The following is a 20650-nucleotide window of genomic DNA, read 5'->3' as shown; positions in this document are numbered from 1 at the left end:
GTTTACTTCAGTTCCCAAAAACAAAACCTTGCTCCTATTTATATGGCTTAGTTTAAATTGGTTGTATAACATTTTTCTTTTTTAATTTATACTACTCTGACTTATACAGATATTTTCAAATGTGCAGCAATTGACTTCTCTCTTAGTAATAAGGAGGTAGAAAGAAACTTGTGGTTCCTTAAGGTATGAACCTACTGGGGTTTTTCCACCACGTGATTCATCCTGAAATAAAGAAAGGGAACTAGAATGTAAACATTGATTACTGCACCAATTAAATGAATGCATTTATCATTCTAACCATTAAATTTATTTTTTTTACAAACTGAGGGCTTCGGGGGGGGGTGGGGGAATGGGATAGGCTGGTGATGGGTAGTAAGGAGGGCACGTATTGCATGGTGCACTGGGTGTTATATATATGCAACTAATGAATCCTCGAACTTTACATCAAAAACCAGGGATGTACTGTATGGTGACTAACATAACATAATAAAAAACATTAAAAATAATTTTAAAAAATAAAAAAATTTTTTTTAATTATTTTTTTAAATTATTATTATTCACACTTTCTTTTCGACCTCTCAGGATGTGTGAACCAACAATTTGAAGTAGATAAATCAAGTCAATTAATACCTTTACCTTAGAAGAGCTTGAAAAAAGAATACTTTCTTTAGTTGCCTGGGTAACTTTTCTATTAAGCATATTATTCTGAAGTATTGCTCATCTTTGAAGGGAGTGAACAAAATGGAATATAGTTATTTTGTCCTGTGTCGAATCTGCCTTAGTGCTAACTAAGCCTGTTGTACTGAAATGCTTGTTTGGTAGCCTCTATGGGACGATTTTGTGCTCATGAGTTAACAGTACAATATATGTTATAATTACAATGTGATGAGAATCTTTACAAGAGATGACATGAATAAATGAGATCAGTTTATTACTTTCCTTCCTAAACAATGTCAAATAAGAAAAATGTGGGGGAGAATGGGATTGTGATAAATACATAAATAAATACCAAATTTCTTCCCTCAGAGTCATCCACTTAATGGCTTTCAGAGTCCGTTGCAAACACATGGAAGAAGGCAGAGGAAGTGCTATATCCACTGACAAGAATTTTTGTTTTTAAAAAACTTAATTTTTTCTAGTTAAAGAAATGGAACCGGCTGAAGGCAGAGCCAGGCATACTGGACGTCACCAGCTATAGATGAACATTCTGATGGCCGCGCATTCATGGAAGTCTGCCATTTAAAAGACAGAGTGTATATCTTGACCGAAGGGTGCTGTTGGTAGTGTTGGATGGGAGGTGTGATGATAGAATCTAATTAGGTGGTTGCTAGCAGGTTGGAAACAAAAGGAAGATCATATCTATTCAGCAGCTAAAATGTGCTAATACCAAATTAGATGCTTAGTCAATATAACCACTCTGCATGTGGTAAGTGCTTATACCTCGGAGAAGCAGTTAATTATCTCTCCTCAATGTACCAGCCTCCACTTGAAACCCAACTTTAGCCATAGAGTTAATGCCATATTTGAGGAAGATGTGAGTTTTTCCCCTTTATGAAACAGAATCAATCTATTTCTTCCCCAGAGAGTGATATTTAATCACTCCCGTGTTATTAGGCTTATGACTGGGATTATGATTATTATTCTCATTTGCCTTGGAGGCTTTGTGCTTTCAGAGCCTTGATAGCAAATCTCATACTCATGTAGAAAGGTTCACTGATCACCAGTTCTCCAGCACCCTTCATCACGTGGATTCTGAGGAAACTTTCCGGTATTTCTTATCAATGAATGGTCTTAAATTGTTTTTCTTCTGTACAGAGTAGATGCAGGCCACACATAAACACATTTCAATGTTTATATATCTGAGTCAAACTTATAAATTTGATATCTAAAAATGACACTGGTCAAGATTGTTGGTCATTTTTTATCCTGATTTGTTTAAATTTTAAAAACTGCTGGAAATTATTTTAAGAAAATGAGTAATATTGTCTGATGTCTAAGAATTTATGTATACTTTCTTTTAAGGAAATCCAAGTGCTTTATAGGCAATAAAAATGTCAATATTCTAAGGTCCATATTTGCTGAATCACTATTGAAAAAATAATTTGTTAAATGAAGTATATAGGAAAACGTATTATAAATTTTGTCAGTAAAAAGTTTTTCTTGGATATGTCTTGATATCTTTTTAGTTTTTTTTTAATTTAACAATTTAATTAATATTTATTTTAGCATCTATAAAACAATGTGCTGGTGAATTTAGGCATTTGGGGATATTAATATCTCAGTATTAATCACATTGTGCTAAGTGTTTTACATATATCTCATTTTTCCTCAAATAATCCTACAAGATAAATATTACTATTATCTGTTTTGTTGATGGGAAAATTGAGACAGAGGTTAACTAATTTACCAAAGTCACAGAGCTTACAAATGAATTATCCCAGATTTGAACAGAAGTATAACTCCAGAGGCATTACTCTTCGTAGTTTTAAAAATGAATCCACTCCACTCTGGGGATGCCTGGGTGGCTCGGTCGTTTAAACATCCAACTCTAGATTTTGTCTCTGGCCATAATCTCAGGGTGGTGGCACTGAGACCTGAGTCAGGCTCCGTGCTCAGCTCGGAGTCTGCTTGAGATTCTCCCTCTCCCTCTCCTTCTGCCCCTCCCCCAGTTCACCTGCACACAGGTGCATGCTCTCTCTCTAAATAGATAAATAAAATCTTAAAAAAAAATGAGTCTACTCTGGTCCCTTATCCATCCAGTGGAAAAGATTTCTATTCCTATTCCCATTTCCTATTGTTTCTTAAAAAGATAGAGAGCTGTAATAAACCAAAACCAAACCAAAACAAAACAAAACAAACAAAAAACTTGAAACATATTCACTGATGGTGTAACTTGTTTGTTACACTGTCTTTGGTAAGTAGTTTAAAAAAGTCATTGACTTATCCTAAAAGCGAACAAACAACAGCAACAAAACACATACACTTTTCATGTTATTTGGGAGATGTAATATAGAGCGGAAGTCTGCTTTAGCAAGAACCAGGACTGGCTACATGAATTCGTGGTACCCAGGGCAAAACAAGAACAAAAAAAAAAAAAAAAAAACTATGGAGTTCCTTATTCAAAAATTATTGACAATGTTAAGATAGAAACAGCTGAGTATTAAAGCAAGCAAGACTGCCTAGGTAACATGCTCAGTGAAGCCAGTCTTGGCAAGAAACCAGCATGGCTCATAGAACACCTTGTGCTGCATTATTTGCATTTGAATTTCCTTCCAATAACAGAGTGACCCGTGAGCCAAAAGAGATTCCTTGGAGATACAAGAGGCTGTGAAGAAAGACTTTTAAGGTTTGCCACTCCAAATAACCTTCATTTTCTTTTTTTTCTTCTCTTTGTTTATGTTTGTTTGCTTCAAAAATTTACCTGAAAATAGGGATTTCAAAGGGCAGTACAACTACTCTAAACACTAAATCTTATCTTGTGCTAACCCCTTCCAGCCCTGATGGGATCAAAAGTTGGTTTCTGATATCATAGCTAGAATGTTACACATTTCAGACAGTCAGAATTTTGCCAAGCTTCAAGGACTGTGACTTTATAAACAGCAAATGTGTTTCGGCTTTTCTTTTATATGGCAGTTTTGTAGGTAACATACACAAATTAGCTAATTAAAACAGATAAGGTGATATTTGTTAAATTATGCATTGCCAGGAAGACTAAACTAAATGACTTCTAAGATCCCCACTACAGTCATAAGATTCTGTGCCTCTGACAGTAGAACATTATCTGTCTGAGATGAGAACTGAAAATAGCACTCCTGTGACAAAAAGATGTTGAGTATGTGGTAATGTCCTTGATTCTAGAAAATGATTGGGCAGGTGACTATATCCCAATTTCCTCCAAATTAGGGACAAAAAGATGGAGATAAAAATATATTTATTGCTGGCAAAGTAGTAAATGTGCCTTGACCTGCTATTCACCCTTCCCACTCCCAACTAAACCAATACCCTCAGTTATACCCAGAGCAGGTGAACAAATGCTGCTTCCCCCAGGAGGACACCTTTAGGGAAAGAAGCAGGGCAAGATTTCATGCTTTTGCAGTGGAGCTGATCTGAAAGAGAAACTAGGAAGGGCTGGGAGGGCACTTGTTTTCCCTAGAAAAGTAAAGAAGGAATGGGGGGGGGGGGGATTACATTCTAATGATTCCAAAAGGGCAGAATTTCCATCTCATTAGTTTGTGGGAATTCTGGAAAAACAAACAAGAACATGGCCTTCCTTCTCATTCCCTGCTATACTAAGGTTTGAAAATCAATTTTTCATTGGAATTAGGATAGTTTGCATGGACCTAAACCCACAGTTACTTGGCACCAGCAAATACTGTGCTGCCTGAATACATGTGTTAGATGTAGGAGGTTGTGTGACATCGAGGGGGTGCAGCGGGGGGGGGGGGGGGGGGGTGGGATGCAAACTTTGGCATTAGACCTGGGTCTGAATCCTGGCTCTCTAATTGATCAGCTGCAGGGCGTTTTGCATTTTTATGTTCCGTGTCCTCCCTAGGCCTCAGTGTGTTTATTTTTAACAGTAGGGTAACATTTTATCCTTTATTAAATGTAACAAGGTTGGGTTTCTATACTTCTCCCTTCCTCACTCTTCAGTCTAGGTTCCCAGTTTGCAAAAATTTAGCTTATATTTTTGCCTATTGAGATTACTCTTCAAATTTATCACAAATATATTCCCAAGATAAATGGTAGAATTTCTAACGTCATAAATTATCTAGAAAATTAAGGAGGGGAAAATACTACATTATTTGAACCATCCATGAATCACTCACTTTTCAGGTGGAAGATGACAATGTTTTCAAACAAAAATGGATTAAAAACTTTCTTAAAAGGGCCGAATAGTAAATATGGCTTTGCCAGGGTTTTGGTCACTGTTAACTCTGCCAACGGTACATAAATGAATGGACACACCTGTGTTTCAATAAAACTTTATTTACAAATTCGTAATTGCCTGATCCAAGGTATATGCATTAAGTATATTGAAAATAAGATAAAATGTTAGTTGTATTAGCTTGCTTTTCTATCAGTGAAAATCTTCTTGAATACAGTGTATGTAAGATATGGACACAGAGAAAAATTGTTATATAGCTGCAAATACTGCACTGAGAGTATGTTCCAGAGTGTCTAGATTCATCTCTTGCATGTGTATGTCCAGTTTTTCCAGCTCCATTTGTTAAAGACTATCTTTCCTCTTTTGCATTGCCTTTGCTACTTTATCAAATATCAATTGACTACATTTCTGTGGGTCTCTTCCTTGAATCTCTAGTCTGTTCCATTGATCTATTTGTTTATTCTTTCCCCAATACCACACTAATTTTATAGTAAGTCATGATTGAATACTGTAGCTTTATATTTTAGGTTTGAAGTCCTCCATATTCATTCTTCTCCTTAAATATTGTGTGCTGTTCTGGGTCTTTTGACTCTTCATATAAACTTTAGAATCAGTTTATCAATATCCACAAAATAACTTGCTAAGGTTTTGATTGGGATCTTACTGAACCTGTAGATCAAGTGGGGAAGAACAAAACCTTAACAATACCAAGTCTTCCTATCCATGAATATAGAATATCTCTTCATTTATTTATTTCTTCTTTGATTTCATTTATCAGAATTTTGTAGTTTTCCTCATATAGATCTTATACATATTTTATTAGATTTATACCTAAGTATTTAACTTTTTGGTGTTAATATAAACAATATTGCATTTTTAATCTTAAATTCTATATGTACATTGTTGGTATATAGGATGATTGACCTTTTTAACCTGGTACACTGCAACCTTGCAATAATTGCTTATTATCTGCAGGAGTTTTTGATCAATTCTTTTGAATTTTCTTCACAGATGAGCATCTTTTTTTTTTCCTTCCCTATCTGTATATCTTTTATTTCATTTTCTTGTCTTATTGCACTAAGGTAGAATTTCCAGTACAATGTTAAAACGCAATGGTGAAAGGAGATATCCTTGCCTTTTTCCTGATCTTATAGGAAAGCTTCAAATTTCTTACTTTTAAGTATGATGTGAGCTGCAGAGTTGTTGTAGATATTCTTTATTGAGAAAGTTCTCTTTTATTCCTACTTTACCGAGAGCTTTTATTATGAATGGGTACCGGATTTGTCAAGTACTTTCTTCATCTATTGATATAATCATGTGATTATTCTTCTTTAGCCTGTTGATATGATAGATTACATTTATTGATTTTTTTTAATGTTTAACTAGCCTTACATAATTGGGATAAATCCTACTTGGTTTGGTTGATAATTTTTTATACATTTTGGATTTGATTGGCTCACATTTTGTTGAGGATTTTTGCATCTATGTTCATGGAAGATATTGGTCTGTGCTTTTCTTTACATGCAATGTCTTCGCCTCGTTTTGAGTTAGGAAATATTTCTTCTGTGTTTCCATCTTCTGAAAGAGATTGTAGAAAATTGGTATAATTTCTTCCTTTAATATTCGGTAGAATTCACAAATGAACCCATCTGAGTTTCGTGCTTTTTGCCTTAGGTTATTAGTTATTGATTCAATCTCTTTAATAAATGTAGGCCTATTTAGATTGTAATTCTTTTTGTCTGAGTTTTGGCAGATTTTCTCTTTCAAGAAATTGGTCCTTTTCATCTAGGTTATCAAATTTGTGAGCATAGCTTGCTCATAGTATTTCTTATTATGTCCATGAGATCTATAGTGATGTCCTCTCTTTCATTTCTCACATTAATAATGTGTGTCCTCTTTCTTTTTTTCTTAGCATGGCTAGATGCTTATTGTTTTTAGTGATCTTTCTTTTCAAAGAACCAGCTTTTGGTTTTTTTGATTTTCTTTACTGATTTCCTGTTTTCAATTTCATTGATTTCTGCTCTAATGTTTATTATTTATTTCCTCTGCTTACCCTAGATTTAATTTACTCTTCTAGTTTCCTATGTGAAAACTTAGATTATTAACTTAGATCTTTCTTCTTTTCTAGTGTACGGATACAATGCTATATATTTCCTTCTAAGAATTGCTCTTGCTCCATCCCACGAATTTTGAAAATTTGTGTTTTAGTTTTTATTTAATTTAAAATAATTTTTAACTTTTCTTAAGTGTTCTTATTTGATTCCTGTGTTATTTAGAAATATGCTATTAGTCTCTAAGTATTTGGGAATTTCCTAGCTATCCATGCAACTGACTGCTATTTTAATTCTACTGTGGTCTGAGAGCAGACATTGTATGAATTCTATTCCTTTAAATTTGTAAAGGTGTGTTTCTGTCCCAAAATGTAGTCTATTTTGGTGAATGTTCCATGTCAGCTTGGAAGGAATGTGTATTTTGTTGTTGTTGAATGAAGTAGTCTATAGATATCAATTATATCCAGTTGAATGATGGTGTTGTTAAGTTTGGTTATGTGCTTATTGAATTTCTACCTGCCATATCTGTCCATTTATGACAGAGGGGTGTTGAATTCTCCAATTATAATAGTGGATTCATCTATTTCTCCTTGCAATTTTATGTTTTTGCCTCACATATTTTAATGCTCTGTTGTTAGGTGCATACACATTGAAGACTGTCACATCTTCTTGGAGAATTGACCCCTTTATCCTTATGTGGATGTCCCTCTTTTTCCCTAAAACTTTTCCTTGATCTGAAGTCCGCTCCCTCTTAAATTAATATAGCTGCTTCAGCTTTTTTTGATTAGTGTTGTCAACATATGTCTTTCTCCATTCCTTATGCTTTTAATGTGTATGTGTCTTTATATTTAAAGTGGGTTCTTTGTAAACAACAGATAGTTGGGTCTTGTTTTCTGATCAACTCTGACAATCTGTCTTTTAATTGATGTATTTAGATCCTTAACATTTAAAATAATTATTGAAACACTTTGATTAATATCTACCATATTTCTTACTGTTTTCTATTCTTTGCCCTAGTTCTTTGTTCCAGTGTTTGTCTTCCCCTCTTTTTCTGTCTGTTTTATTTTAACTGAGCAATTTATATGATTCTATTTTCTCTCCCTTCCTAGCATGTCAGTTATACTGCTTTTCTTACTTTTTCCCAGTGGTTGCCCTAGAATTTGCAATATACATATGCAACTAATCCAAGTTTACTTTTAAATTTCACTATACTGTTTCACATGTAGTACATATACCTTATAATAACAAAATAATTCTAATACCTCATTCCTGTCCTTTATATCATTATTGCCATTCATTTCACTTATAGTACGCATACATAAACATATATTATATATAAGGTATGCACATACACATAAATAAACACACAAATAATCAAATATATTGTTGCTATTATTATTTTGAACAAACCAAATCTGTTAGGTCACTTATGAATAAGAAAAATAGAAGATTTTATTTTACTTTCATTTATAATTTCTTTAATGCTCCTTTTTTTATGTAGATCTGAGTTTCCAACCTATATTGTTTTCCTCTTCTCTGATGAACTTCTTTTAATATCTCTTACAATGTAGTTCTACTGGCAACAAATTCTGTCAACTTTTGTTTGACAACATTTTTATGTCTCTTTCACTTCTTTCCCTCTAGCTTTATTGACAAATAACATTGTATAAGTTTAAAGTGTATAATATGATTATTTGACATCCATATATATATATATATATATATAGTAATGTGATTACCATATTAAGATTAGTTAACACATCCATCATCTCACATGGTTACTTCCTTTTTTGTGTGTGTGTGGTGAGAATATTTAAGGTCTTTCTCTTTCACTTTTGAAAGAATTTTACAAGATATGAAATTCTTAACACTTTAAATATTTCACTCCACTCTCCTCATGCTTGCATGATTTTTGAAGAGAAGTCAGATGTTTTCTTATTTTTGCTCCTTTATAGATAAGGTGCTGGGGGGTGGGGGTTGTGGCTACTTTCAATTTTTTCTTTTTCTGTCTTGATTTTTCTCCACTTTGAATACCATATACTCAGGTGTAATTTATTTGGCATTTATCCTACTTGGCATGTTCTAGAATTCCTGAATCTGTGGTTTCATGTCTGACATTAATTTGGGGCAATTTTCCATTATTGTTTCAAATAATTCTTCTGTTCCTATCACTCATTTCCCTTTATGGCATTCCCATTATATGTGTCTTATACCTTTAATAGTTATGTCTCAGCTATTGAATGTTCTCTTCAATTATTTTCTGTCTTTTTTCCTCTTTGCTTGTCAGTTTTGGAAGTTTCTGTTTATTCTTAAGATCAGAGATTCTTTCCAGAGCCATGTTCAATATTCTAATAAGCCTGCCAAAGACATTCTTCTTTTCTGTTACCATGTTTTTTTTATCTCAAGCATTTCTTTTTGGCTCTTTCTTAGAATTTCTATCTTTCTACTTACATTACTTATCTGTTCTTGCATGTTGTCTACTTTATCTATGAAAAGCCTAAGAATATTAATCTGATTTTTAAAAATTCCTGGTCTGATAATTCAACATTTCTGCCACATCTGGTTTTCATTCTGATGTTTGTTCAGTTTCTTCAAACTGTGTTTTTTGTTTTGGTTTGGTTTGAGTTTTTTTTGTTGTCGTTTTTTGTTTTTTGGTTTTTTTTTTTTTTTGTCTTTTAGTATGTAATCTTTTTTTGCTAACTGGACATGATGTACCAGATAAAAGGAACTGAAGTAAATGGGCCTTTAGCGATGTGGTGGTCAGGAGTAGGGGAGAAGGACTATTCTTTAGTCCTATGATTCTTTTGCAGGATTTTAGTGATCTCGTGTCCCTGAAACTATGTTCTATGAGCTTCACAAGTACTCTCAGTATTGTTCACTCCCTTAGATAAGGGGGATGTCTAGAATTGGCTGGTGTTGGATATTTTCCATATTTTGGGTCAGTTGGTTTCTGATAAAATCCCAAGTTAGACTCTGGTAAAAATAGTGTCTTTAGGGAAGGCTTTGCTAAGAAGAACATAATGCTCTGATGTATTTCAAAATTTTGTCTTTCTCCTTCCCTTGCCGAAAGCAACAGGATTTTTTCTCTGATCGTCACTGTGAGAGCCCAAAAGAGCTATGGGTACTAAAACTCACAAGTGCGAGAACCCTCCTATGGCTGGGTCTCCTTGGAGTTTTTAACTCAAAGACTTGTCCACTCTGATCCTCTAGCAATTCATCAATTACAGTTTAGTTTTTCCTACCCCAGCACTGGTTCCTGCAAAGGATTTTACTCAGGGATTTCTGCTTCACTACACTGTGATTCTCTATATCCAGCCTGTCTGTTTCTCTAATTTGGGGGACAGTGGTTTCCCCTGTGACCTCGCTTCTCTGGCACATCTTAAGAAGACATGTTGATTTTTCAGTTTGTTGAGCTTTTACTTGTTAGGACAGAGTGACAACCTCCAACCTCTTTCCTTGTTGAACTGAAAAGCAGAAGTCTAAAAATAGTTTTAACTCACAAAGCAGGTTTATTATGACAAAATTTAAAATAAAAGAAATCTGAAAACAGATTTTTAAAACCAAATGGCTCAATGCCATCCCAACTTCAAAATCTTGAGATTTCATTTTCAGTTGAATGTCATCTGCATTTGTTAATTTGCTTTGTATCAGGCTTATTGTGGCAATATATAACTGTATTCCAACATGTAAATCTAAAATCTTCTCTCTCTAGTGATTTATTTTGCTGCTTTTCTTTAACCAAATAATTGATCAAATATATGATTCTAATTGATTCTAGAGTATATTGGTTAAAATAATTTTCAATATTTTTTATTAAAGACTATAACACTATAATTTCTAAAGTTTCTTTTTCTAAGAATTTAACAAACATTTTTACTTTATGCTCAGGTTACAATTAAATGTGCTAAAAACAAGAAACAATTTATATATGTATTACAATTTTTAAAAACCTAGAAATAATTTTAGTAAGTACTTATCAAAGCACATCTCTGAATTATACACTATAAAAACTATAATCTACATGATAGACTTTATATTCAAGTTTAAAAAGTATAACCTTATAATTTACATAAAACAAATTTTTAAAAATTGAAGTAACTTATACACAGTATCTTACACTGTCCCTTTCCCTTACCCCCATCTAGGGAACCAGAAAAAAAGTGGAAAAAAAAAATGCTTGCGGGAGACAGCAATGGTAAGGATCTTTTGTTCTTGTTTTATCGAAAAGAAGTCAAGACCATTTCCTGCCCTTGTTCATATATAACTATGCACATAAATACATACAGCCAATAAAGCAGCTGTGTTTTCTGTTTTCTCTATTTACTTATTATTAAATACTTCATCTTCTTTGAAAGATACTTTTTGTATTAAGAGGGTTGGGTCAAGCAGGTTTAGGTATTTTCAGTAATAGTCTTCAACAACACACAGTTCTTTGAAGGGAAGGAACATACACAACTGATAGAACAAGCATAAAACACATAAAGAAGAGAAGATGTGTCATCACCATCATGAAAAACCTCTTTGAATGGCAGTGATGAGTCTATAAAATATGAGAAAAGCAGAGTTCCTATTCTCTAGTAACATAGCAGTAAATAACAGAGGTTGTGCTTTAGAAAAATCCTTGATAGGTGACTTGGAATTCTTAATACAAATTCAAGTATGTCTGATGGCTCTTAAAGGCTCATGTGAAATAACGAGAAAACTATAATTCCATTATCTGGGAAAATCCTGTTTAAATTAAGTAGAACATTGTGCTTTGCTTTATAGTTTACTCAACAACTTTCAGCTTCTGAAGCGTGGGGGGAAGGGTTGGATGGCAAAAGAGGTATAAAAATACATAGGTCTTTTGTCCACCCCTCATTGATCCTTCAGGTTGCTCATGATAATGCATTTATATCTTTGTCCTTGGCTTCATATGCATCCACAAAAGCTCTAAATCTCCCTGATAATCTTAATTAGGGGCTCTTCAAAAATAATCCTCATTTTAACATCCATCCAACTGAAGCCTCTACTGATAAGTACTCAAACAAAAAACGTATGTAAGAAAATATTTTTATATTTGAAAGGAGAATAACAGTTTGTAAAAGGAAAGCTGAAAACTCCTTATTGACAAGGAAATGTTATACAATGTATATTAAGGCAGAAATTTTGATGTACTTTGAATCATTTAGAAAATTACTGCATGGAATGGTTTCAGGATGAGTTGAATAATGGACGTAAGCAAAGAAAAATAGAGCTGAAAAGTGTTTATTTTTGGAAAAGGCAAAGAAGAAACATAAAATTTTACAGGCAAATGTAAATTAAAAAGTCAGGTTTTCAACATATTCAGATTTATAATTTTGAGTAAGAAAAATTAATATATATAGCTAATAGAAGGATAAAAGATAGATGAGATAGATAGATAGATAGATAGATAGATAGATAGATAGATGATAGATAGATAGATAGTCAGCCAACATGGTCGGTCATAGCCAAATATCCTGCAATGATAAAAGAACAATGTAGGGATTGAAGTCTAAACAATGTAATATTTCTTTTTTTTTTTTTAAGATTTTATTTCTTTATTTGATAGAGATAGAGACAGCCAGCGAGAGAGGGAACACAGGCAGGGGGAGTGGGAGAGGAAGAAGCAGGCTCATAGCGGAGGAGCCTGATGTGGGGCTCGATCCCATAATGCCGGGATCATGCCCTGAGCCGAAGGCAGACGCCCAACCCCTGTGCCACCCAGGCGCCCCCAAACAATGTAATATTTCTTATCAATGCCCTAAACATACATTTATGTTAGGTTTCCAAGAAGAAAAGTAATTATTGGTTTTCAATACCTATAAAGTGAGGATATTAATAGTATAATCCCTAACTGGAATTAAAAAGTCTCTGCTTCTCTCTTTGATTTGAAACAATAGACAAATTACTAAGGCTTTTGGCCATACAATTTCTCCATTATGGAAGCTGATAATATTGACTTTCTTGCAGAAAATATGAAAATTAATGAGATAATAATCCTGATTCTAAGGTTGAGATAGATGTCAGAAAAATGTGACATTACTTACTATAATGAGGAGCAAAATGCTGGTTCTATAAAGGAAGCAAATCACCTTTGCTCAAGTGAATGAAAAACTACTGACCTATCATCTAAAAATTCCCTCCAATCTCCTACAACTGTGGAATTGTTATTTTTTAAGGGAAATTCTCTGTATAATTTATTTCCTTTTCTTAAAAGATAAAGTAAATTAGAACTAAAGCACATACAGAACTATTTAATGAGTAAGAACCACATATCTTCGGGGCGCCTGGGTGGCACAGCTGTTAAGCGTCTGCCTTCGGCTCAGGGCGTGATCCCGGCGTTCTGCGATCGAGCCCCACATCAGGCTCCTCCGCTATGAGCCTGCTTCTTCCTCTCCCACTCCCCCTGCTTGTGTTCCCTCTCTCGCTGGCTGTCTCTATCTCTGTCAAATAAATAGAATCTTTAAAAAAAAAAAAAGAAACACATATCTTCAACTAAGCATTCCTTATCACAAAAGACATTATTACATTATTACTTGTAGTCTCATGTGTGCCTAATTGCTCTAATACCATTTAATACACCACTGCCAGTGGTTATTGACAGGTAAATAACCATAGTGCATCACTTTCTTTTGAATAAACAAACAAATAAATAAGTGAATAATGATAAAACCCTAACACCTACCTGGGACATAGCAAACACTCTTAAAGTGATGGCTATTATACTTGCAAGGCACTGTTCTGAATAATCTGTTAAATGTTTTTTTAAGATTTTATTTATTTATTTGACAGACAGACAGAGAGAGCACAAGTAGGGGGAGTAGCAGAGGCAGAAGGAGAAGCAGGCTCTCCGCTGAGCAAGGACCCGATGCAGGGCTCGATCCCAGGACCCTGGGATCATGACCTGAGCCAAAGGCAGATGCTTAACTGACTGAGCCACTCAGGCGCCCCTAATCTGTTAAATTCTAAGAAATATTTACATATACTCTCTCATCTCTTTCATTGAACCTTCCAATAATCCTATTTGGGAAGTGTTTTATTATTGCCATTTTATAGATGAGCAAACTAAAACATGGGGAGGCCAAGTAACTTCACCAATGTATTAGAGTTCTTCAGAGTAACAGAAGCAATAGGAGATGTATGAAGAGAGAGAGAGAGATTTATTCTGAGGAATTGGGTCACATGATTATGGAGGCTCAGAAGTCCCAAGATCGGCTGCCTGTAAGCTGGAGACCTAGAAAAGCTGATATTATAACTCAGTCCAAGTCCAAAGGCCTGAGAACCAAGGAAACCCATAGTATAAGTACCATGTGAGGTCAAGAGAAGATGACATGGGATGTTCCAGCTCATCTGTGAGGCAAAAGAACAAGGGGCAAATTCCTTCTTCCTCCATCTTTTGTTCTTTTTCAGGCTCTCAACAGATTGGATGTTGCCCAGTCACACTGGGGGAGCAATTTTCTGAGTCCATGGATTCAAATCCTAACCTCATCTGAAAACCACTGTCACAGACACACCCAGAAAAACATTTAATCTTAGTATCCCATGGCCAGGCAAATTGACATATAAAATTAATCATCACAACCAAAGTCTCCCAAATAACTGGTAGAACTAGGATTTGAACCCAGGTACTCTTTACAAAGTCTGCACTCTTAACCCTCATGATCAACTGCCTTTGGCATGTATAACATATAGTTTGATTCAGCATCTTAATGTAATCTGTTAATTTCTGAGATTTAGCAAATGTTAAATATGTGAATTTAGAAAAACATTAATAATACATGAACCACATAATCTTTTCAGAAATATCAGGCTCACTTTGATGTCCATTAAATATTATTTAAAATGTTATTAAATATTTTGTTATATGTTTACAAACTGAATAATTCAAAATATCTTTACATATGTAAGAGAATTACAATTTACTATGAGAAGATTTGAATAACATTTTTACAGAAAGATAACCTCTGTGATTGGTTTAAAATACTAGTAGCAGGGACGCCTGGGTGGCACAGTCATTAAGCGTCTGCCTTCGGCTCAGGGCATGATCCCAGCGTTCTGGGATCGAGCCCCACATCAGGCTCCTCTGCTAGGAGCCTGCTTCTTCCTCTCCCACTCCCCCTGCCTGTGTTCCCTCTCTCACTGGCTGTCTCTCTCTGTCAAATAAATAAATAAAATCGTTAAAAATAAAATAAAATAAAATACTAGTAGCAAAATCATTTTCTACAAACTTTTTTTGGATATATTTCTATGTGGAAAATATTTGAAAAATATGGCATAGAACTTGATGTCCCTCCCCCAAACTGCCTTCTTGTATGTGTTCCCTTCTTCTAGACTCTAGATCTTTGAGGAACAGTTTAAAACCTAATTATAGGGGCACCTGGGTGGCTCAGTCAGTGGATTAAGCATCTGCCTTCAGCTCAGGTCATGATCCTGGAGTCCCGGGATCAAGCGCCACGTCTGGATCCCCACTCGGTGGAGAGCCTGCTACTCCCTCTGCCCCTCACCCCTCATCCCACTTGTTGCTCTCTCTCTCTTGTTCTCTCTCTCTCAAATAAATAAATAAAATCTTTAAAAAATTAAACCTAATTATAGACTAAACATATTATTTTATAATTTGCAAACTACCTTAAATGTTATAAATTATAAATTTACATTATAGAGAAAGGAAACAATTATACAGACATTATAACAGCATACAAAAATATTTGCCTTATAATTGCAAATATTGTTCTGTTATTCTGACAAATTGATTTTAAACTACCTCTGTTATCGACTATGGTGTACCATTTTGGTCAGTTTTCACTAAATATAGCATTTCAATTTTTTTTAGATTTTATTTATTTAGTTAGTTATTTGAGAGAGAGAGAAGGGAGAACAGCAGAGAGAGAGAGGGAGAGAATCTCAAGTTGAGCTCAGAGCCCAACACAGGAGTCGGGGTCTTAACTGACAGCCATCCAGGTGCCCTATAGTACCCCAATTTTGATGTGCTGGTTTCATTATATCTTCTCTTTTGCCCATATTTTTATCTTTTCTCTGTTAATACTGGAAAATGAGAAAAGTGCATCCACATAGTTTTTCTTTAACACAATTATCTAGATATGGGGGAAAAAATGACCCTTAAGTGCCAAATTAGCTCATCTTGCCTTACCCATAGTCTGGTTGAGGTGGGGCACCTGTAGCCTATAAACCATCCTACCACTGTGCACTGAGCATGTACTCTGAGCCAGGAAATGGAACAGTCAAGCCAATACCTTGTGATCTGCTTCTAGCAAGTTTTGTATTGCCATATAAATTCTAGGTTTCGCAGCTACTTCGGAGAGTTTGAGGAAGATCAGTTGTATGAAGGATCAGAGAGAAATTCCTGAATGGGATTATAAGAGGTGAATATGGACAGACAACACATCTGTACAGATGGGGGAAATGAAACACAAATAAGTGACACCTAGCATAGTAGCTATATAATTAAAATATTAAGGTCATGCCTATTATAATGCATTTATTAAGCAGCTACTAAGTGCCCTTTTTTTCCTCAGCAGGTGTTATGAGATATCAAGTGCGTACAATTTTGTTTGTGAAATGGTTTCCTTGGATACATACATTCCTGACAACTGATTTGAATTTAAATTCATGAACACAATCTAACCATATTCCCTTAACAAATTCTCTTTCCCAATCTTTATCTAGTTATTAGGTTTTTATAATCCAGTGCTTATGGAAACCTTAGCACAATTATTTTTATGGCAACCTAATTACAGTAAACAGCATGGCCTCATAGTCGGATAATACAGTCTCAAACTTAGCTTCTCCATTTTCTAGCTCTGTGATGATCTCAAAGAAGTAAAACAACCCTCATCTCAAAAATATTGCTAATAATAGGTACCGCATCTGGTTGTTATTAGAATTAATAAGAATGCACATGTAGTGAGCCCAGGAAGTATCAGTCCCTCCCCTACCTAAATATTTCAACACGGAATTCAAGATCCGCTGTTGGATATTTTATGTATTTTGAAATACATGTTTTCTTGGAGCAGCAGCCCAAGAAATAAAAGATGTGAGAAAAATCCAGAGGAAGATGCAGGGCAGTCAGAGAGCAGTCAGCTTTCTATTCTGGGACCAGCGAGAGGTGAGCAGTAATAGTCTCTTCCGCATTGTGTTTTTGCTGAAGAAATACTTAGCATAAAAATTGTCTGGATTAAGGCAGATACAGGGCTTCCCTTACGTTGCTCTTGGGCAGAACTGTTTGAGTGGACTTGGACGTCCCAGTTCTAAGGAGATTAAGCCAGTGGAAATAGACCTGATCAGGCACTGGTTATCTCCCTGTAACCAGTAGGACAAGCCTTATTCATTCAGTAATGCAATTTCTGACGACGTTCATTTTTTCCAGTTTTACTTTAAATTGATTTAAGTAACAAAGTGATAATCATGGGCATGAGCAGAGAGATCTTCGTATCCAGGAAAAAAAATGTAAAAGCTTAGCCACAGCTAATGTTGGGCATGGGGATTTAGGGAAAATCTGTGACCCAGGAATTCTGAGGATGACGTCCATCCCAAGGCAGCCAGCATCTGCATGATCACGTTTGAGCGCAAATACCTGTAAGATTTGGACGGTCTTTAACACCAGCTTCTAGTATAGAAGCTATTGAAATCAAGAGAACTCATGTTTTCCTTATCTTTCCAATTTAAGTCGTCCTTAAATGGGGGGGACGGGGGAAGGAATTGTTTACTCCTTAGCATCTGTTATTTTTTTCTGCCCTAAGCCTTACTCCCTAATAAACAAAGGGGATTTTATTGACCAGTTCATTTTCAAAGAAACTTTAAAAGGCATTAAGCAATCAATTCTCACATAGTGTCCTCTTTGGGTCTCTTAGTCACTCTTGTGTCTGAGAAGAGCTCGAACATACTCATTCAGGATATAGACAGTATTGCTTTATTTGCTGATATTTACCAATTCAGTAGGATTCAGGGATATTGTGTCCCATACAGGATGTTTTTTCTACTTTCCTTCCTCCTTTCTCTTTTTGGTTTTACTATTTTAAATTTTATAATGGTTAATGTTTACTTATGTTCATATATGTGTTGTCTTAAATTCTTTGGAGAAAAGGTAATTCAAAATCTCACAAAGAAATTAATATGCTTACAGAGATAGTAACAGAGGCAAGGGAATAATATTGTTTCTTTTGACCAATGTCTTCCTTTCAATGATAATGACATTTTTGACAGTCAAGGTCTTTCATTGTAAGCACCTGAGAGTAAAGTTTATATTGTTAAATTTCCTTCTTTTTGACGTGAAATGCATTATGTGAGGAAAACAATGGCTTTATTTCCATTGCCTTTCTAGTTGAGGTTATAAACCACTTATTTCAAGGTATCTGTGTGATGAAATACACTTAATCATTTATTAAAGACTCACTTCAAATTCTAATTCCTATGTTTCAATAAAAGTACATCATATTCTCGAATTTTCTCACTTTATGACAAACTATGAAATCTTAATCAAGGAAATTATTATAAATACAAGTTGTATTACTAACTTATTTTAAAATAAAATGAGTCAATCACAGAAATACAATTATCGTATGGTTTTACTCTTATGAGGAATATAAGAAACGGGAAGGGAGGGGAAAACAGATTGGGATGTAATCAGAGAGGGAGACAAAAAAATGAGAGACTTTTTTTTAAGATTTTATTTTTATTTATTTATTTATTTATTTATTTATTTATTTATTTATTTGACAGTGAGAGAGAGAGCACAATCAGGGGTGCGGCAGAGGGAGAAACAGCCTCCCTGCTGAGTATGTGGGACTTGATCCCAGGACCCCAGGATCATGACCTGAGCCAAAGGCAGATGCTTAACCGACTGAGACACCTAGGCACCCCCATGAGGAGCTCTTAACTATGGGAAAGAAACTGAGGGTTGCTGGAGGGGTGGTGCATGGGGAGATGGGGTGACGGGCTTAAGGGAAAAAAAACTAAACACACAGAAAAAAATTAAAAAAGAATAAAACACAATTTTATTCGGGAAGCTATTGATAATTAAAACAGCAAGTGGCCTGATGTGCTTAGCTATCTATATCTCGTTTTCTATACTTGTATATTTATATTCTGTATTTTTATTTTACCAAAATATCTTTTTCTCTAGATCCCCAAAAAGCCAACAAACTGCATATTACAATTCTTATCTGTAGAGAAAGAAACTATATCCACAAAAGAATGAATAATTTTGCTGTTATATGTGAAAAGCGACTACTATATTACTGAAGGAACCAATTACATATCTCTGGCTTTCTTATAGTTACAATTTACCTCTTTCAAAAAAATGATGACTTACCATCTTCTTGAAATAGAAAAGGAGAAATGCCAAAGACAGTGCTAGAGTAAATCATCTTTACTGACTTCACTTCTAATAACAAATAAATTGGATTTGAAAGTGATTTTTCAACATGGCATAACATGAGAACTTCTGATAATGTTGGAATAAATTCATCTTAAATACAATTAAAAAGAAAATGTAAAAGGAAAGAAATTGTTCCAGGTTAACACACCAAGGTTGAGATTAGGTGGTCATGAAGGAGGTAAAATAAGCATCAGGAGAGGAAGAACTCAAGTTGGGACCTATGGCTCTGGTTCTGTTTAATAAGCATGTGCACCTTTGCAAAAGTATTTAATCCCTCTAAGCCTTTAGCGTCCCCATCTGTAAATCTCTATCAGAGTTGTTTTGGGATAAATACTTCTATATAATAAAAGTCTTGAAAATTATACCTATGGAAATACAAATTACTGATTTATTTATTCATGATAATGTTCTCTTTTTACCTTTGTATTTTTTTAGAAGTAAAATTGAAGTTTTAGTACTGCAGTGAAGTTATTAGGTGCAATTTCCTTAGAACAATTGACTAGTTCATATCATTATGTTGTTTTATCTGCTGTCTTTCTGTAATGTTCCTTTACAAAATTTAATTCCGTTACTGCTCTCTGATATTGCTACTCTATTATCATAGTCCTCATTAATGCATAATTGCCCTTACTCCTTCTCCATATTTCTTTTTTGCTGGAGACTAATGTAAAATTGCAGTTCATTAATTATACCATTATAAAAATCCTTGTTAATTTGATTACTTCTTGCATTTATCTATGGACCTCCCTTTTCTTGATTTTCTCCCCTGATCTAGTTAAGTTTATTCCTTACTGTCTTCATCTTTTTATCTTATAATTTTTATGCAACCAAAATCAATTAATTTTAAAAAGAACTGGGTATATCTGTACCTAAATATATCATAAAAATCTTGTATGCTGCAGGTGTTTATATCAGGAGTAATCATATTAAATAGCATCCATAAGATTCCAAAGGGGATTTAAGAATGTAGGGGAGTAAAAAGGAAGATTTTAGAACATGACATGTACCTAAAATTCAGATTGAAACTGAAATAACATGTGGACAAGACAAAAGAGAGAAAAATCATCAGGAGAGGGAAAATACACAATAAACTGTCTGTACTGGGTCAAGAAGACCTTCCAGCTAGAATATTAGCCAGATATTTTCCTTTCAACCAGATTTTTGTTGCTGCTGTTGCATAGTCTGTAGGACTTGGCACTACTTTCATGACATGTACCAAAAGTGAAGAGAAAGTCCGCCTAGAAAAATGACTCATTTTGACCCCCTACTTCAATTCTCCCTCCCTCCACCCTCTGCCTCTGGTAACCACAAGTCTGA

The 20650-nt window shown here is 34.6% G+C and overlaps 1 long non-coding RNA gene across 1 annotated transcript in view; it reads left to right on the top strand.

The window, feature by feature from the left end:
* Positions 1-3288: 3288 nt before the first annotated feature.
* LOC148109519 (uncharacterized) overlaps positions 3289-20650 on the top strand; it is a 34866-nt gene continuing 17504 nt past the window's right edge. The window contains exons 1-2 of the long non-coding RNA XR_015725394.1: positions 3289-3346; positions 11082-11131. This is a non-coding gene — a long non-coding RNA (uncharacterized LOC148109519). The remainder of the gene's footprint in view (positions 3347-11081; positions 11132-20650) is intronic.

Source organism: Ursus americanus, chromosome 8, assembly GCF_024610735.1.
Source record: "Ursus americanus isolate L20-20 chromosome 8, mUrsAme1.1.p, whole genome shotgun sequence".
Classification (NCBI taxonomy): Eukaryota; Metazoa; Chordata; class Mammalia; order Carnivora; family Ursidae; genus Ursus; species Ursus americanus.
The sequence above is the reverse complement of the archived record's forward strand: the minus strand, read 5'-3'. Positions and strand labels throughout refer to the sequence as shown.